The sequence below is a fragment of the Poeciliopsis prolifica genome, unplaced genomic scaffold, assembly GCF_027474105.1.
Source record: "Poeciliopsis prolifica strain line A6 unplaced genomic scaffold, Auburn_PproV2 SCAFFOLD005, whole genome shotgun sequence".
Lineage (NCBI taxonomy): Eukaryota > Metazoa > Chordata > Actinopteri > Cyprinodontiformes > Poeciliidae > Poeciliopsis > Poeciliopsis prolifica.
In genome coordinates, this window is record NW_026562380.1 from 9,470,832 (window position 1) to 9,488,096 (window position 17,265).

Below are 17,265 nucleotides of genomic sequence, written 5' to 3' on the forward strand. Positions count from 1 at the left end.
TTGTCATAATATTTAGAACTTTTCATGTATCTGTGTGTGTAATAGAGTGAAAGAACAATCCTGGAATGCTGATCTGTTTCCAATTACAATAAAAAAACAATAATAAAGCAAAAAAACAAAACAAAAAAAACTTGGAAGTTTTTCTGAAGTGCACTGTCAAAATTATAGTGTTTCTCTGAGGTTTTAACAATAGAACAACTTTACTGCATCATCAGTTTCTGGTTCAATATCACATGTTACATTGACAAGGGAGTCTTAATATTTTTGCTCATGCATGCAGTCTTTTCTGTCTCCAGGCCATCTGGGCTTTGTGCCACTGCAAACACCCACCTCCTATTGACTTAACCACAAGTTGAGAATCTTTCATACACACACAGATACACAGATTCTGTTTAAGGAATATAGTGAAAGAGATCTTGTTCTCTTACAACATGACAGGAAATGAAAAAGTTTCAAACCAGCCCCCAAACCCCCAAAAATTACTTGGAAATGTCAACAGCAAATAAACGTAGCTTTTTAATGCCTCCAAACAATTTGGATACTAAGGACAAACAGAATCAACCTCAACGAGTCCAATATGTCTGTGAGATTCTGTTTGGAAGCTTCCGGGACATATCGTCTGTATTTTTTGACCACATACGGGATTATTTTGAGTCTTGTGTGTTATTTTTTTTCGATTGTTGGTCTTGAATCTAAGTTTATTTTTCATTTTACCGCCAACGGATATCCTCATATTTGATTTCAATGCTGGCTGCCTCGAACCTGCATACCGCCATGGATGGCGGTTCAGAGAGCGCGAGAAAGCTGTCAGACTCAAAATCATTGACACAGTCAAAATGTCCATGGTGAAGAATGTGGTTTACACATAGAAGTTTACCATGGGAAATTAAATCAAGAAATGAGTTTAAATCGACAAAATGGGCAACACACTTTAACATCAGAAACAGATCTGCTCCTAGAAGAGCTTTATCAAACTACAAGAGTGCCTCTGCAATGATACATTGTGCACAATGTATCACTGCAACAATTAATGAATCTAAATGGCACATTTACTAAGCATGGTCATCGGTGCAAAAGTTCATAAATTACATATCGTAATTTATGTTAAGAAATTAAAAAAATATTTTAAATGTGCAGAAAAGGGGATAAAAATGTGAAATCAGAGGATATTTAGTTACATTTAACTTCAGTTTGAAATTGTCAACAGCAAAATGCTTGGCATTCTTAAAGACCGAAGCTGTGTGCATTATGCTGATGGTGTGGGAAAAACACCCACCTCTAGAAAGCTGATGGTAAATTTTAGGCAGAGGAAAGGAAATGGGATAAAAATTAAAAAAAAACTGCTGATTTTGGGAAAATATGTGTCAGAAATATGACAGAAAAATTCTATGTCTGCAAATTTAGCAAAAAAAAAATTATATATATATATATATATATATATATATATATATATATATATATATATATATGTTCAAAATCATAATGTTGAGCTTTCAAAATACAGAATTCAAACCAATGATTTTGTAACATTCCAACAGATGCTCACATTCATAGATTAAGGAACAGATCTTAATGTTTCTGCAAATATGATCTGTATCTCGTTCTTCTTTGGTGAGCCTCATCCCAGTGACAACGGCATGTGATAGTGAGCGACTGCTTCTTTTTCTATTATGTAAATATAGGGTTGTACAGTGCATTTGTAAATATTACAGAACAAAATTACAATCTTACATTTTAACTTCAATAAATTATTTTTATGTCTATATAAATCAGTTGAAGACATGAAGGAATCCATCATCAACATCGCTATCGCATTTTCAAATTCCAGTTTTTGATGACTCCTTTGAGATGATGTCGTAAAACTTTAGGGAATACTTATAGGTTGAGACCAAGACTTTTTTTCTTACTTAAAATTATGTAAAAATAATTGTTTGTCTTCACTCTGATCACTTCATTGCATCTGTTGTGTTTGATACAAATTATCCCAGCTGATGCTTATATTTCTGTTGAGATGCATTTGATGCAATCTGCTACATGTATCTACTCCAGCAGCACAATACACAGCAAGGGGAAAGTAGTTGCAAAACTGATAGAGATGCCACCAATTCCCTATACAATATATTTGCAGATTTGAGTAAAATGAGACTAGATTTGCATTGAGGCAAAACGTCTCTGTGTTTTTGCTAAACAATCACTCTGTTTAAACATGAAGAAACTAAAGAAACCAAAAATTTTGAGCCAAAATACAATCAGAAGCAATAAAGCACATCTTTGCTTAAGACACATGAATAATACTGATTAGAAGTAATACAAACCAGGAAGTTGATTTAATGACTCGTCTCCACATGTCATGCGTAAAAACTACCAGAGATTTGATGAGTTACATATTATTTAAAAAAAAAGAGTCTAAGCCACACATAAAATATGAAATTGCCCATGAACAGATGTTATAGTTTGGAAAAAGATGCACTGGAGGAAATAAAAATAATTCTCTGATCATTTTCAAATCAAGTGAGGTTTCTATGTGCAATCAAGGCTGTGGTTATAAAGGAAGGAGGACAAAACAGAGGGTAAAAACAGGGAATGTTTTTGTACAACTCTAATCTTTAGTGTCCTAAAATGTGGATAGTAATAAGAAAGCAACCAGTTAAAATCTGTTTGGGTTACGATGGTGCAAGACTCCATTAGGATAATATGTTATTCTAATTTTATGGGAATAACAGAGGAACAAAATGAGTAGAGAAATACCCATTATTACTATCCTTATTTTTAACTGGGCCCATCATTCTTTGTTTGATGTCAAATGACGAGAAGTGGTTATGACACACATCTTGTCCTTAGCTTAAAATCCCCCCGCAGTACTGTCCACTTGTATTCTCATAAAACTGGTTCTTCCTGTTTTTTTTTTTTCCATCTTAGAGTATTGTTGAAATATTCTACCTCTATAATGTGGTGACAACTATAGTCCCTCAGTACACCCACTGCCAGAGGGAAGTGGATGAAGAGGAAGGAGGTGAGCCAAGAGATTTCTGCATCCGTCTCTTATACACACGCTCCTTCACTACTATATACAGACACTGAGGCTGGTTTCAATGGGAAAACAAAGAAAGTAACAGTTCTTTCCTGTAGAAAAAAACCTCTGAGTGTTAAGACAAATGTCCAAACACATGGCTCCCCTGTACCTCTGGCTGTCCTGCTTTAATCACTTGCTTAGAAGAGACTAATCTCTCCTCAGATTGTTTTGTCACTCCAATTTCCAGTTAAATGATGGGCCCAAACTGCAGAGGTGATCCCTTTTTTCACAGTTTTCACACTGTGTCTTTATTTCCAGAAATTTGAAATAGACAAGTGGAGAGATTCCTTGCTGCAGAGAAAACATCTGAGTCTCCTGAGACCTTCCCACTGAATGACTGGGAGCCTCAGATGTATGTGTCTTGTTTGTTGCCATGGTATCAACCACCTTAGTGCCTGTTAAAAATCTCAACAAAAAAAAAAAACTTATTAGAGGGTTGGAGATATTTCTCTTTTTAAGAATCATGGGTTGAAAAAATAGACATTGGAACCAGGACTTCAACGTATTAATAACAGATTTTAAACACATTAAAAAGTTTTACTGCAATTGATCCCTTTTTATGTTTTACATACAAATATAATAATGTTGAGGCAGTTAACTATTTAAAATGTGATATACTAGTAGAACATTTCATGTACCACTAGTATAATCCTTATTCTGTATCTGAAGGAAGGAAAAGCATTAACAAAAAGCCCTTGCTCATTATATTGAGGCATGATACATTTTCTGATTGACTTAAAATACACAAATGTCTTGAGACACCTTAAGTACTCCATGTATAGTCAGCATGTTGGAGAAAGCTAATCAGATTCATTTTGTACTGATTTTTAATAGAAGACATATTATTGCATTTTGTGTTTCACTGCTAATATATGCAAAGTGGATGAAGTGAGTCAGAAAAGCAGAGCAAATGCAAACTAATAAGAGCATTATTTGCTTGCTTGATATTATGACAGCAGAACAGATTTGTTTGTGGTCTTTTTAAACATGCAACAATATTTTGTTGCACTCCACAGCTCCACTACATCACTTAATCCACCAAATAAAAGTGTGTCCATTAAAATGAAAGCAAAAATAGTAAAAAGCCCATTTTGAACCATGAATATTGAAACTAAAGTGAGTGCCGCTTCTTCTCTGGACCTTTATAAGGCTTTGTGCTTGATGTGAACCAAATAAACAGCTGCTTAAAATAACAAAGAACACAGACAAGCAGATTTTTATGTCTTTGTCGAGCCTCTGTCTGCTGACCACTGTGAAGAATCTGGGATGAGAAGAAGACAGTAAAACTGAAATATAACCTCTGATGGGAGCCTTTGTCTGGATAGGATTCCCTGAAAATACTGGCAGCACACAGAAGATAGAGAGATCTTTGTTGCAAAATGTTGACATAAGGTGCTTTGCAAAATTATTCATACCCACTGAATTGAAAAATATCTAAATATTTTTTTCCAGTTTGAGTTTGAGTTTGACTTTATTGAACGCTATCTTCAATAAAGTCAAAACCTCAACTCGAGGATACTTTCTCCAGCATGTTCAAATACTAATCAGAGAGAGTGGGAAAATGAATAGAGCAGTGCAGACCGGAAGGAAAGCCCGTTACAGGCAGAAAAGGGAATGGAAGTGGGACAAAGGTTTCCCCATTCACAGGATCATGACCCTTAGTATACAATTTAGAGCTACAGCAGAATGTCATGTTGGTTTGATCTGAGACTCTTGAACAGGAAACAACACAGAAATAAACTGAAGCTTAAAATATTTGATTCAAATAAATGAACAGCTCTTCCAAGTTTTCATGGAAAATCCAAGACGCCATGGTGGAGGAGCAGTAATTATTACAAGAACTTGATTATTGACCTGCATTTTGAAATTGTTGAGCAGATGGATGTTTACTGTTGGAAAGGTGGGGGAGTTTCAAGAGGAAAGGTGAGGATTTCCACAAATACTGGCAAGTGGTGATGAATGGTGCTTATTGGACATGAAGCTGAGTAAAGGTGGGTTGTTGTGGTTACATTCTGACAGCATAAACCGGTGACGAGACGCAATGAGGTAGTCTTGAAGTGTCTTCGAAACAGACTCTAAGAACGAGGAGACAGAGCAATAAATTCCAGGAACGTAACACCTATTAACAATCTGTTTGGGAGACAACAGGAACAAGCATGTGAATGTCTAGAAAACACAGAAGCTGAAAGTAGGTATGCCTGATTACCCTTCATGTGAGCAAACAGTCTAGCGTTTGCCTAAGGGGAATCTGCTCCTCTTGATTGGGCTTGATGAACTCCAGCTGTGAAGATGCATCTGCCGGTTACATCCTACAGTCAGAGGAGGAAGATATAGACACACACCCACACGCACGCACACACACCAGCCTACACACAGACACTTTTCAGATTTTAATTTGTAAAGTCTTTTCATTGTCATGCAATCACACTCTTTGTTCGCCTATCACATCTCTTAACACACTGAACATATTTTAAAAGCTAATTTACATGAACAAAATATCCAAGTTTTTCACTTACACAAGCAGCAAAAGTGCAAAAGCAGTTGGACGCAGATCTTGATAGAACTGTTTGTAACATATCAAAAGGTAATACAACTACTGACAGTTCTTCCTCTGAGGCAGTAATATCAGCCTCTCAATTGGAGGAAAGAAACATATGAAAAAAAAATCTTTCCTTTAAAATTGTGATGTGAAGTTTTGGCTGCCTGTCTTCATTTTAAAGCCAAGATTTTGCACAGACTAAAAAGCACTCATTCCATCAATGTAGTCTGCCAGTTATTGGACTACTGTGCGTTCCCTAGATGAACAGATTTAAGGGAGGATAAGGGCAAACCTTGGCTGATCGCTCAACATTTTGTGTGCATACAGCAAAAAGCACCAGGTGGGCTTTGTGGTTGCAGTACATTTCTTTAAATATCCTCAAATGAGTCAGAATTAATCAGATGTCTCTTAATCAAAGAAACACACATCCTAAATTTAGCCCACATGAAACACTATTTCCAGTCTTGACTCTAATCAGAAATGAAAGGAAGATTTTCGGCTCTTCGCCAAACGAGGCTTGTTGTAGCCTACAGTGAGAGCAGGATTTCAGGCTGTTGGAAGCTTATTCGTGCTGCGACTGAAGCTCAAAACAGACTGGCAGAGTCCACAGCAGAAGGTAAGATGAATAAGCCTCTTTCCTGCCTTCAGATGACAGAGCAGATGGCAGGGTCCCCAGGGCCAAATACTACAGTACAGTTTGTTAATCAACTCGGTATAGGCTGGCATGACTTCACCAATGTTGAGCATTGTAACTGCATATTACAAAGGTAAAAAAATTAATAAAATTGTACACAAGGAAGAACGCAGAATGTTACAAAGTCCATTCTTGTTCCAAATTGGGGTCACAGACTGGGTTAGCCAGGGAACAGCTCAACGGTGCCCACTATGCCCTCTGGTGGACAAAAATGCAGAAATGACAGTATGTTAGACAAAGGTCAGAAGATAACATGTCTGCTGAGTTGTCTGTCAGTCTCTTTTTGCTGCTTAAAAATATTTCAACAAATAAAGTTAAAAGTGATTATATAATGTCTGTCACATCCAATCCAGTAGGAGACTTCAACTTTTCTTGTTCCTATCTTCATTCTTTCAGTTTGTTCAGTTTTGGATTTATTCCTTTTTGTGATTTGATCAGCCTTGTTCTGTTCAGTGTTATATGCCCTGTTCAGGTCCCGTTTAGTTATTTGCTTCAGTTTCAATTTCCTAGTTCCCCTGTTCTCCTTCGCCTTGTTGCGCCATTCTTTCACTCCTTCCTTAGTCTACCTGTCTGGTCTTACCTAAGACTCAACTGCTTCTGTTTTAAAAGTGCCATACAAATAAATTTGACATGAACATTGATATTGCTACCACTTTGTTCAGTCTTTTCTCTTAACACATTTCACTTGATGTAATGCCTCTTCGGTCACTTCACACTGATCTTCAGTCACTTTGAAGAGCTTTATTGCTTCCATACCAAGAAATATATTCTGTTCTTTGCCGAGTTCTGCATGGTCAGGCACTAAGGGGGGCATGACTATTACAGCTATGTTTCTAATTACATCTGAGCACATAATCCACCAAATGTCACATGTCCCGTTCCTGTAGATGGACATACAAGAGTGAAAAGATATCTATAAAGGGGAAACTGGAGAGAAAAAGATCCAAAGAGTCAATTTTAGAGAACGATTCTTTGGAGTCAATCTCTGAAATAATGGAAATCATGGAAATAGTGGGATTATTTGGCTGCATTGATAAGCACAGATGATATTTGGTCTGGAAACTTTAATACACTTGTTTTCCAGATGTGTCGTAAAGATAAGATGTGTTTTTTCGAAAGTATTCAACACAAAATTTCTATGTGTTTTATTGGGATTTTTTGTGACTTTCAGCAGGACCACTATTATCATCCAGCATTCATTAACGGGTAGATAAATCCTGTTGCCAAAAGCCAATTAAAAGATGCACTATACGTGAAAGAAGGTGTTTTAGTAAACTGAGACCAGTCATGTACTGACTGAACCTGAGCAGTGAGCATATGCTCCCTTCGGTGAGAGATAATGGTGGCAGCATCATGTATGGAAATGCTTAGGAAGTTAAAGTTTAGGTTAGAATGGAAAGAAAATCAGAGACTGGGGTGGAGATTAGCAGATCAAAGATAGTAAAGATACAATGGCCCAGTGAAAGCATAGACCAAAATCTGACTATGAATCTGGAAATATAACTTTGTGAAACAAAGAACAAGGTCATAGACTTCAGAGAAACTCTCCATCCTGCTAATTATCAAGGGATCTTTAGTAGAAACTATGGACAGTAACAGATACAGGGAACGATTGTAAACTAGTTTTAACTTTGTGCAAAAAAAAGTTTCAAGGTTTTGATGTTGATCTGGAGGCTGAGTGAGAACTCTGCTGCAAGACTGGTGACTAGAATTACAAGAACTCTTTGAAATCAAAAGACATTTCTCCAATTAAAGTAATCAGAACTCAACAAAACTCTCTGAACAAGGGGAAGTCTGCGCTTCTGCACCAGGTGGTCAATGTGATTGTAATCTCTCAGAATGACCGATGGCCTTTCAGATTTTTCTGTAATCATTGAAAAAAAAAACTGGTCAAAGGCGGAATCTATTCCATTATCTTCCTCCACTAAAATGGTCAGAATCACTTCGTCACACACTTCTTCGATCTCTCCTGTTGTTGCTCTCGATGTCTCTTTCATCCTTGAGCTTTTGCTATCTTTTCATCAAGCAGCAGTCCAGCCAATCAAAACCCATCAATAAATTTCTATTTTAGCCCAATCACTGTTCAAGTAGTGGCTGATAGGCCGGAAATTACAGTACTTACATGGTGACAGCAGGGATATGGAGACGAAGGATGAATTATACCTGTCATACTAATGATAAACAGACTCCAGATATAATCTGGAGAATGCCACAAAGCTTGAACAATGAGTTCATCACAGAGTGATAGGCCCAATGATGAGACTGAGCAGATCTGAACTGCTCTTCATCACCTGCCACAAGAAATATAAATAAAAAGGAACCAAAAGGCTTTCATGAAACGGGACTTGAATAACTGGAGGGTGGAGGGCTTTTGTGTAGTGGCTTGAAACTTGAAACAGGAGAAGACTTGTTCTCACATGGAAGAATTTATATCAGGGACAAAGTTAAGCTTGTGGATCTCAATAACTTAACACTGAAAGAATAAAAGAGAAAAATCATACTTCATCTCTCAAATGCCAGAACTCTGTTCCAACCACTTCATACTGCTTTACATCATTTCTTTGGTCTGCTGCTTCAGTTGAGGAAACCCAAACTGCTGAAGATGTTTTCTTGTCTCAGCCAGACATCTCTATGTGTTTAGGTCTTCTGGAGCCTGCAGCTTCTTCTCTACTTCTAAACACTTTATATAGATTTACTGCAGCCAGTGACTTTAGACACACTGTCTAGGTAGTGTACAGTATCCATCACACTGGAGCACTTCTATCACTTCAAATACAGTCCAAGTATGCAAAAACATTCATAAATATAAGCATGCACAAAACCTTACCAAACTAAACAATTTCTTTCATTTCAAGTGCTTTATGGAGTGGCTTATACTAAAAATGTGGAGGAATAAAAAAATTATAAGCGTCGTTTTGCTGACCCCATCAGCAACTGTGGGATGTTTAGTTTCAAATCAAGAGATACTTATGGTTGAGGTCAAAATGTTCACGTTTTATTATTTTGAAACTTTAGTGTGGTTTCAGAAAATATGCTTTGACATGGGCATTCAGGACCAACATGTACATTCAACTTTTAGATACAACTTCAGATCATTATACACAATATGATTTCAGATGTATCTAAGGACTTAAACATGTCAAACTGTGTGAGAACCATGAGACAATAACTCTAGTCACACTGCATGGCAGATGATATGACTTGCTGCTGAAGCACAAATGCATCAAACAGATCTCTCAGACATATGAGCCTACTAAATAAATGGACAATAAGCTTTAGATATTTATGAGCTTATAATGAGGAAAAGATGTATTTTTACCTTCTTTGTTTACTTGCATTGGGAGAAGTGTTAATTCCAAGCAAATACTGAACCTTGAAGCATTTGTAGCTTTTGTTAACTTGTAATGCATGACTAGGTGGTGGATAAAAGAGGGAGAGGACGATGCTGGAATGAAGAGAGCAGCAGAGCTGCTTGAGGCTGGACAAAATTGGACAGTCAGATGTTGGCTGCCTATTAAATATCTGACTCGACTTAATATTTCAAGGTCATTGATTGCTGCAGGATCTCTGAACTGGTGTTTGGAGTGACTGTCACTCTGAATGACCCCGGAACATTAACTTAAGCCCCAAACAGAGATTTTCATTCATGGTGAAAAATTCTGGACAAGAGCAGAGATAATTGCACAGAACCTCAGTAGCTGCAGAACGTTACAGGTAGGATTTTGTCTGTAAGATGAAGTAAGTCAATCTTGAATGAACGTATGCATACTAACTACATAATAATGTCCCAGCCAACATATTTTTGCTGCAATGCACCAAAGCAAAGAACTGTGCAATAATAAAGCCATACTCAAATGTATAAAGATTTTAGAAGCAATGACTATATCAAAATCCACAGGAAATTTTGCCTTCAAATAAATTATACGTCTTTTTTGCTTTCAACCAAAACCACACAGTCTGAAGACTGAGAACCACACAATCACTTAACATATTTTCTTCCTTTTGAATGTTTCCTTGCAGACAAAAATGTATTTATGGTTTTCCTCTGAGTGTAACAAGCATATCAGCCATAAAGGTTTACAGGTCATGTTTGCCATATAATTAGACTGTCTAGAAATACCATGCCCTGCGTTTTGCTTTAGTCAGTGAATCAAATCATTTAATTGAATAATTAGAAACTTAAGTAAAACCAAGCATGGCTGTAATTTTCTTGGACGCAGTTTATGTATGCGGTGCCCATTCATAAATCCACTGTTCCATTCTTGACACAACAGTGTTTAGGCTTGAAAAATGGATTTTCTCCACTGCTCATTTCACACAAGGATCATCTGAGCCGAGAAATAATGTTTCAAGTTCTCCTCGTTCCACATTTTTGCACCTGCAGAATTGGTTGGTCTGAATTAGATTGCCGTGAATGAGACTTCAGAGAGTACAGCAGCGGGCCCTGCCCTGCCCCGGAGCTGCCCCGGCACATGCCTGTCTAATAGCAGTGATATGTGAGTGGGACAGAGCACGTTCAGCACACTGCACCCTATTGATGAAGACGGGATGATTTTCCTCTGACCAGGCATGAAACTGCCAGGTGGTCTGCCCTTGAGATTTTTCATCTGTGCGCATTGGTATGTGTGGGGTAACGCTTATGGGACGCATACACAGACTGAATGAATGAGCGAGAAAGTGAAGAAAATTAAGCTTTTCTTGTTCCAGAGTTTATGTTGTCCAAAACTAGCATAGGTGTACGGTGAGCAGACTCCAGTAGGACAGATGAAGTGGTTTGGAACAGCGGCTCCAACCCCTGCCAGAGAGAAACTGCTGTTCTTCCATTAACACAGTTCAGCAGCGTGTCTCCCTGCCAGATTGCTGAAAAGCCTCATTGTGCCGAACAATTAACTAGTTTGTTCTTGCCTTCATTTATCTGGGCAGAGGTTATTCTGGACACATGTTCTTATGCAATATGTCACATTCTTTAGTTATGCACACGTCTCCAGTTCCTCCCATTAGTCAACTGCTACTGACTACTCAGAGCTTCAATTATGTGCTTAACCCGATGCCAGTTTAAATATACAAAGGTTGCAATGAAAGAACATTAGCAATAGAAGAATTTTAGTCTAAACTGAGTATCAATATATGAATGTTAATTTTTCTATTAAAATCTTGGACTTAAGTAACATTAGCAAGAGTTTGGTGTTGCACATAATGAAAAACACATTACTGTGCTTTTGCTATTTCAATATTTTATATTTTATATTAAAATAATACTTTATAATTGTCTGAAAGTCCTCCATGAACCTTATTTTCTCAATTTCAATTAAGTCAGTCTATCCTTTCTCCCACTTTTTTATAGCTTATAGTCATCCATTCAGCTCATGTTTTATCAGTTTTTATGAACTTACCAGAAGTTGAAGACAAAATATACCATGTATATTACTTATAACAAATGCAATGTCAATTCATGTATACGAAAAGTTTAAGCTATTGAAACAACTAAGTTTATGTCATTGAAAGCAGATGAACAAATTAAATGTGTTCATCAGAAAACAATTCATTTTTAGATGAGGGTAAAATCACTCAAGAAGTTGAAGAGAAAGGAGTTTAAAGCCAAAAAATTTGAAAAGACAGATATAAAAATATCTATAAAATATAAACATTGCATGTTGTTTTATTATAGTAGGAAAGAACAAAGTACAGTCTGGTAATCAGAACTATTTTGAATTAAGTCAATTTTTGGATTTAGGATAAATAAGCTTTTGTTTTTCATATTATTGTTTTATTTATGTTAATTTTCTGCTGCCTGAATTTCTGTGTATTCTGTGTAATTGGAGCCATTTCTCCAATTTTCTCAGTTCATCTTTAGTTATTTATCTTTCCTCACATCTGCACCGTGTTCCTGACCAACCTGTTCCTCTTTCAGTAACAAACTCTTCTTGTTAAATCTCCTTGCTAATGCGTTAAACCCGCTTCCTTGTGGTTCTCTCATGGTTTATTATTTTGTATCCTCTCCTGGAATGTGTGTTTTTTTGCAGGTTTTTGAATTTCCTTCAAGTGAAATTGTTGACACTTTCTGAGAGTGTTTCACTTCACGGGAAAAGCATTTATCGCAATTGTTTTCTCCCTTTTTTTACACTCTTTTTTGCAATCTCAAAAAAGATGTAAATAATCAAATCGCTTGTCTTGATCTTCACGAAGTTCATGCCCATTCTCTGAAAATCAGCCAGATGTGTCAGTTTACACAAAGCCAACACAAAACCACATGAGACAAACAACACACAAACTCATTCAATTGGAAAGGTTAGATAGGTGTGCTAGTTAACCTAACATTCATGTTTTTCAGCTGAGAGAGGCAACCAGCGTATCAAAAAAGAAATAACTCGTACAAGGACATGGGAGAACATGCAAGATTCATTTGGGAAAAAAACGGCAAAATGAGAACTGAACCTGAGACTTTCTTACTGAAAGCAGCCAAACCAATATGAATAAAGGAGTCACCTTTCATTAGTGGAAAAATAACTTGCTAAATGCTGAGTGTAGTGTGGTGAAAAATGAAGTGTTATCACTTTTAAAAATACAATCACTTCTTCTCAACAAGAAAGAAAAGTGGGGGTGGGAAAAAAATCCAGGCTACTTTTTTGTTAAAACTATTTTCTATTTTCATATCATAATCAATGGAAAATTTCAGATCTGACAAAGTTTTCATAAAATTGACGGGTGGAGAACATCCAGAATTTCCATCACCCTGGAACTAATAAAACAGCCATATACTCTCTCACTTTTGACTTTGTCAGAAATGTTTAGCTTGATAAATCTTGAAGGCTGAGACAATTAAGGGCTGTGAGAGCTGCTGAGAATAAGGTTCAAACTTCCAATAACAAACTGTTCATAAGGCAGTAAAAGGGAAAAGCAGAAACATGTGGCTGTGCAGTGTCTCCAGCCTGGCCAATGTTCCAGAAAATTCCCAAGAAAGATATGTTTCACAGAGCTCTACGACAAAAAGTGCAAGTTTAAATGACACTGATGTCTTAGTTGAGCCAATGTTGACGACTCAAATAAAACACACATCAAAAAGCAGCTCTCTGAAATATGGGGATGGTGTCTATCATTTGTTCCAGCTCATTAAAGAAAGTGACAATCATGAACTTTGTTCTTGTTGTAAAGCAGAGTCTGTACGAGAACCACCAAAAATAAATCTTTGCATAACCAGCAGATCTGTTTTTATTAAGCTGTAACAGAGGGTTCAGAGGGACTGCCAGACCTTCTTAAAAATTTAAACTGGAGACTGCTGAAGGCTGACATAAATGCCATGACTTTTCTCTAATCAACTAAAAATGTTATCTTACAATCTTTTCACAGAGATATGGGAAAATGATTTTCCTAGTAGTTGAAATTCCAAATTCTCTTGTTTCTCAAGAGAAGCGAGTTTTGAGCGTTAACTGATGACCCCCGAGCAACTCCTAAAGTATGAGAGCGGGCATGTGGACACACACACGCAAATCTGTGGAGATTAAAAGATAAAGTGGAGAGGAAAAAGATATTTTCTGTTCTTGCTATGTTGGTTCAGATTGCATATTGAAGGACAAGTATAGAACCAGTTACACAAAAACAAATAGCTCTGGTGATGGGAAAGTTTGTAACAATAGAGTCGACAGGTTGTGAATCACTTCAGGTCACCTTGAAATCATAATTTCCTTGAATGAACGCTCTGCTTTGTTAAATGTCCACATTTCTTTCTTCTTTCTAATTTTGAATGTTGTTGACCTTTGGTTATTTTTAGGGTCATGTCCACTCACTGGCTTATGGAAATTTTGTAACAGAGTTTCAATACCTGGATGCCTCCATTGAATATTCAAGACAAATCAGATCTTCATGTTGAACTCTAGTCTCATTTCTTTGAAATGCAACAAGTCAAGAGGCTAAAAGTGGGAAGGAATGAAGAGCATGAGATGTTAACTTTGTCCAACATTTATTAAGGGTAGTTTTAATATTTTAGAGGTATTTTAAGGTGCCACTTTGCTGGATTTAGGACCTTGAAGAATCTTTTTCTAAGCTTTAACACCAAGCCTTCATTCTTGCTAAAATTAGTTGATGATTGCAATTTTATAATTTGTTTCTTCCAGTTTGTGTGTTTTCTTCCTTATAGTAACGTCTCCATGAACAATTTGGACTGAGAGACAGACTTTTAAAATGGTCACATCCATACCATGCTGCATGTGTGCAAGATTTGTGCTCATCAGAAAGCGTTATTTCATCTGGGTCTTGTGAGGCTGTTTTTCAAGATCCTTGAATTCGTCTTCATCACCAGTTTCTCCCGGACTACAAACATTCTTGAGGGGGATTCTTTTTATGTAAATTTCTGTTCCCTCACTGTCTACTTGGGAACCTCTAGTTCTAAAACCATCAAGTAATTACTTTATTTTATATGCTTTTATATTGATCAGAGATGTCGTGAGAACCAGAGATATGCTTCAAATATTATTCCATGTCAGACAGAACTATATTGCCTGCTCTCCTTCCTCAGAGTAACCAGGCTGGTCTTAAAGGCCGATGGGTGAAGCTTATTTGACAGATAGGGAGTTGGGCTGTCATCTAGCCTGCTTCCTGAGAGCCTGAGATCCAGAGAACATGAGGCAGACATTTCCCAGCTGACCCAGGAGGGAGAACTCCTTTGTATTGCTTGATGTGACTGTGGATGTGAACATGTGTTGGAAGAGAAAACTTCAAAGTCCTTTCTTTCCTTTTCCCTTTGATCAGATAATGCTCAGATTACATGGCTGGAGATCCTTTCATACATGGTTTCATGAAAGCCTGTTGAATCCCCATTACAGCTCTGACTGCTTATAGCAATAAGTTTTCTGAATGTTCATTCACTACATCAATCCTGTACCGTTTTATTCTTATCAGGTGTAGTTGCTTGTTTGATATTCGTGTTTATTCTTGAACTGTATTTTCTTGGACCGTTAAATGTAAAAATGGAGTTGGTTCTCCTGGAATTGTTATATACATTGGAATAACGGGGGAGTAAATCAAAATGCTTGCATCTTATTTTAGCTTTTGGAAGTAAAAAAAACAACAAAAAAAACAACATGAAATGCAGTGCTGCCACAGTTACCAACTACAGATTATTAATGAATGCTTTAAAATATAAAGCTTTGCTGATTACTTTATTTCAAAAGGAACTAAGTTAGATTACAATTTACTTTATGCATTATATCCAGTATCTGATGACAACACCCAGGTCACGCCGCCTCAACCGACCTTTAAGCATTTATTGTGCAGCTTGAGGAAGCACTGGGTTTTCATAGAGATGAGATGTAAAAAATGATCCAGGAGGTTGGAAAAGTGTGAATTTTAACACACTGATAACAAGTATTACCCAGAATCCAGAGGAGAGCCATCATTGTTAGCTCAGTTATATTGACAGTTTGTCAAAGAAATACTGCCTCTCAATTTTTTTATTTTTTATTTTATTTTTTTTTGCATATGTATGTGTCTCAACATTCAGACATGTTTTCTGTCACTCAAAGATTTTACTGTTAATATGCAGGAAAGTTTGGGTCAGCCTTCTTCGGTATGTCTTCTTAGGTTGGGTTCCATGACAGATAGATGGTCAAGCTCGCTTAAAAAGAGTCAAACAAACTGAGGCTGAAGGCTAGTAAAGGTTTAAGTTGACCACTGAGGGAAGAGTGCATAACATTTAGGCTGGTCGTGTGACTGAACGTTATCCTGACCTCACATTGAAACATAAACTTGAGATTTATATATAACAAAAAGGGATGAAGACAGACACCACAGCAAAAGAAAATTGACCAAGTAATGAATTTCTAGTCAAACAGAAAGAGCTGAAGCCACATTTCATCCCTCACTGCCCAGATTGACTGACATGTACAGGTTTCTGCACTATGTGACCAAGTGGTGTTAAAATCTTCCAGCATAAATTCAACACATTTTTGTAACTATGTGCCATAACCCCTACTCCAGGTGAGTTGTTCCTGGCCTTAGGCAGACCAAGTGAAAGGTGAAATGAGGCAGAGTCAGTCATTTCACACAAGCCTGATGTTTCCTGGTGACACTCATGCTGCCAGATTTCTGCTGATTTCCGACAGTCATGGAGAAATACATCTCTGTCTTATTTTCATCTGTCTATTCTGAAATATAACTGACTCTGTTGATATTGTGCATTTACATGTAAGAGACATAATGATCATGCAGTGCATCTGGAAAGTATTCACAGCATTTCCCTTTTTTCACATCTTCCTATCTTGCAGCCTTACTTGAAATTGTATTAAATTAATATATTTCCTCAAATTTTCACTCAATAATACCTCATTATGATAATGTGAAAAAGGGGTTTTGAGATGTTTGCTAATTTGTTAAAAATAGAAAGCCAAAAAAATTCCCGTAAGTATTCACGGCTTTTGATTAATAATTTGTTGATGCACATTTGGCAGAAATTACAGCGGCAAGTTTTTTTAAATGGGGTACTTGTTTGCATATTTTTGAGGAGATTAATTTAATGCAATTTGTAATTAGCCTGCAACATAACAAAATGTTGAAAAAAATGAAGTGCGTCAAACACTTTCCGGATGCACTGTATGAAAAACATTAAATGTGTCACATTTCTGGTTCCAGTCAAAACTCTGGTGGCAGAATTTTGAACCAGGTGCAAATGAGATAATAAAGGCTGTTTAATGTCCAGATAAAGAGAATAACAATGGTCTAAATTTTAGGTCATCAAAGCAGAAAGAACCGTTTTCACATCACAATTGTCATGTTTTATATTTGCATATTTTTTGTATTTATATTTTATCAAATACTGACACTGATACAAATGTTTTATGGTGACCAGGAAACAGGCTGAAAAACTATAAAATAGTTTTTTTGTGTGAAAATGGAGCCAAACAAACAAAAACACCTGCAGACACCACCAGTAACTGCTACCAATCAATAAAACGAAACAAAAAAATA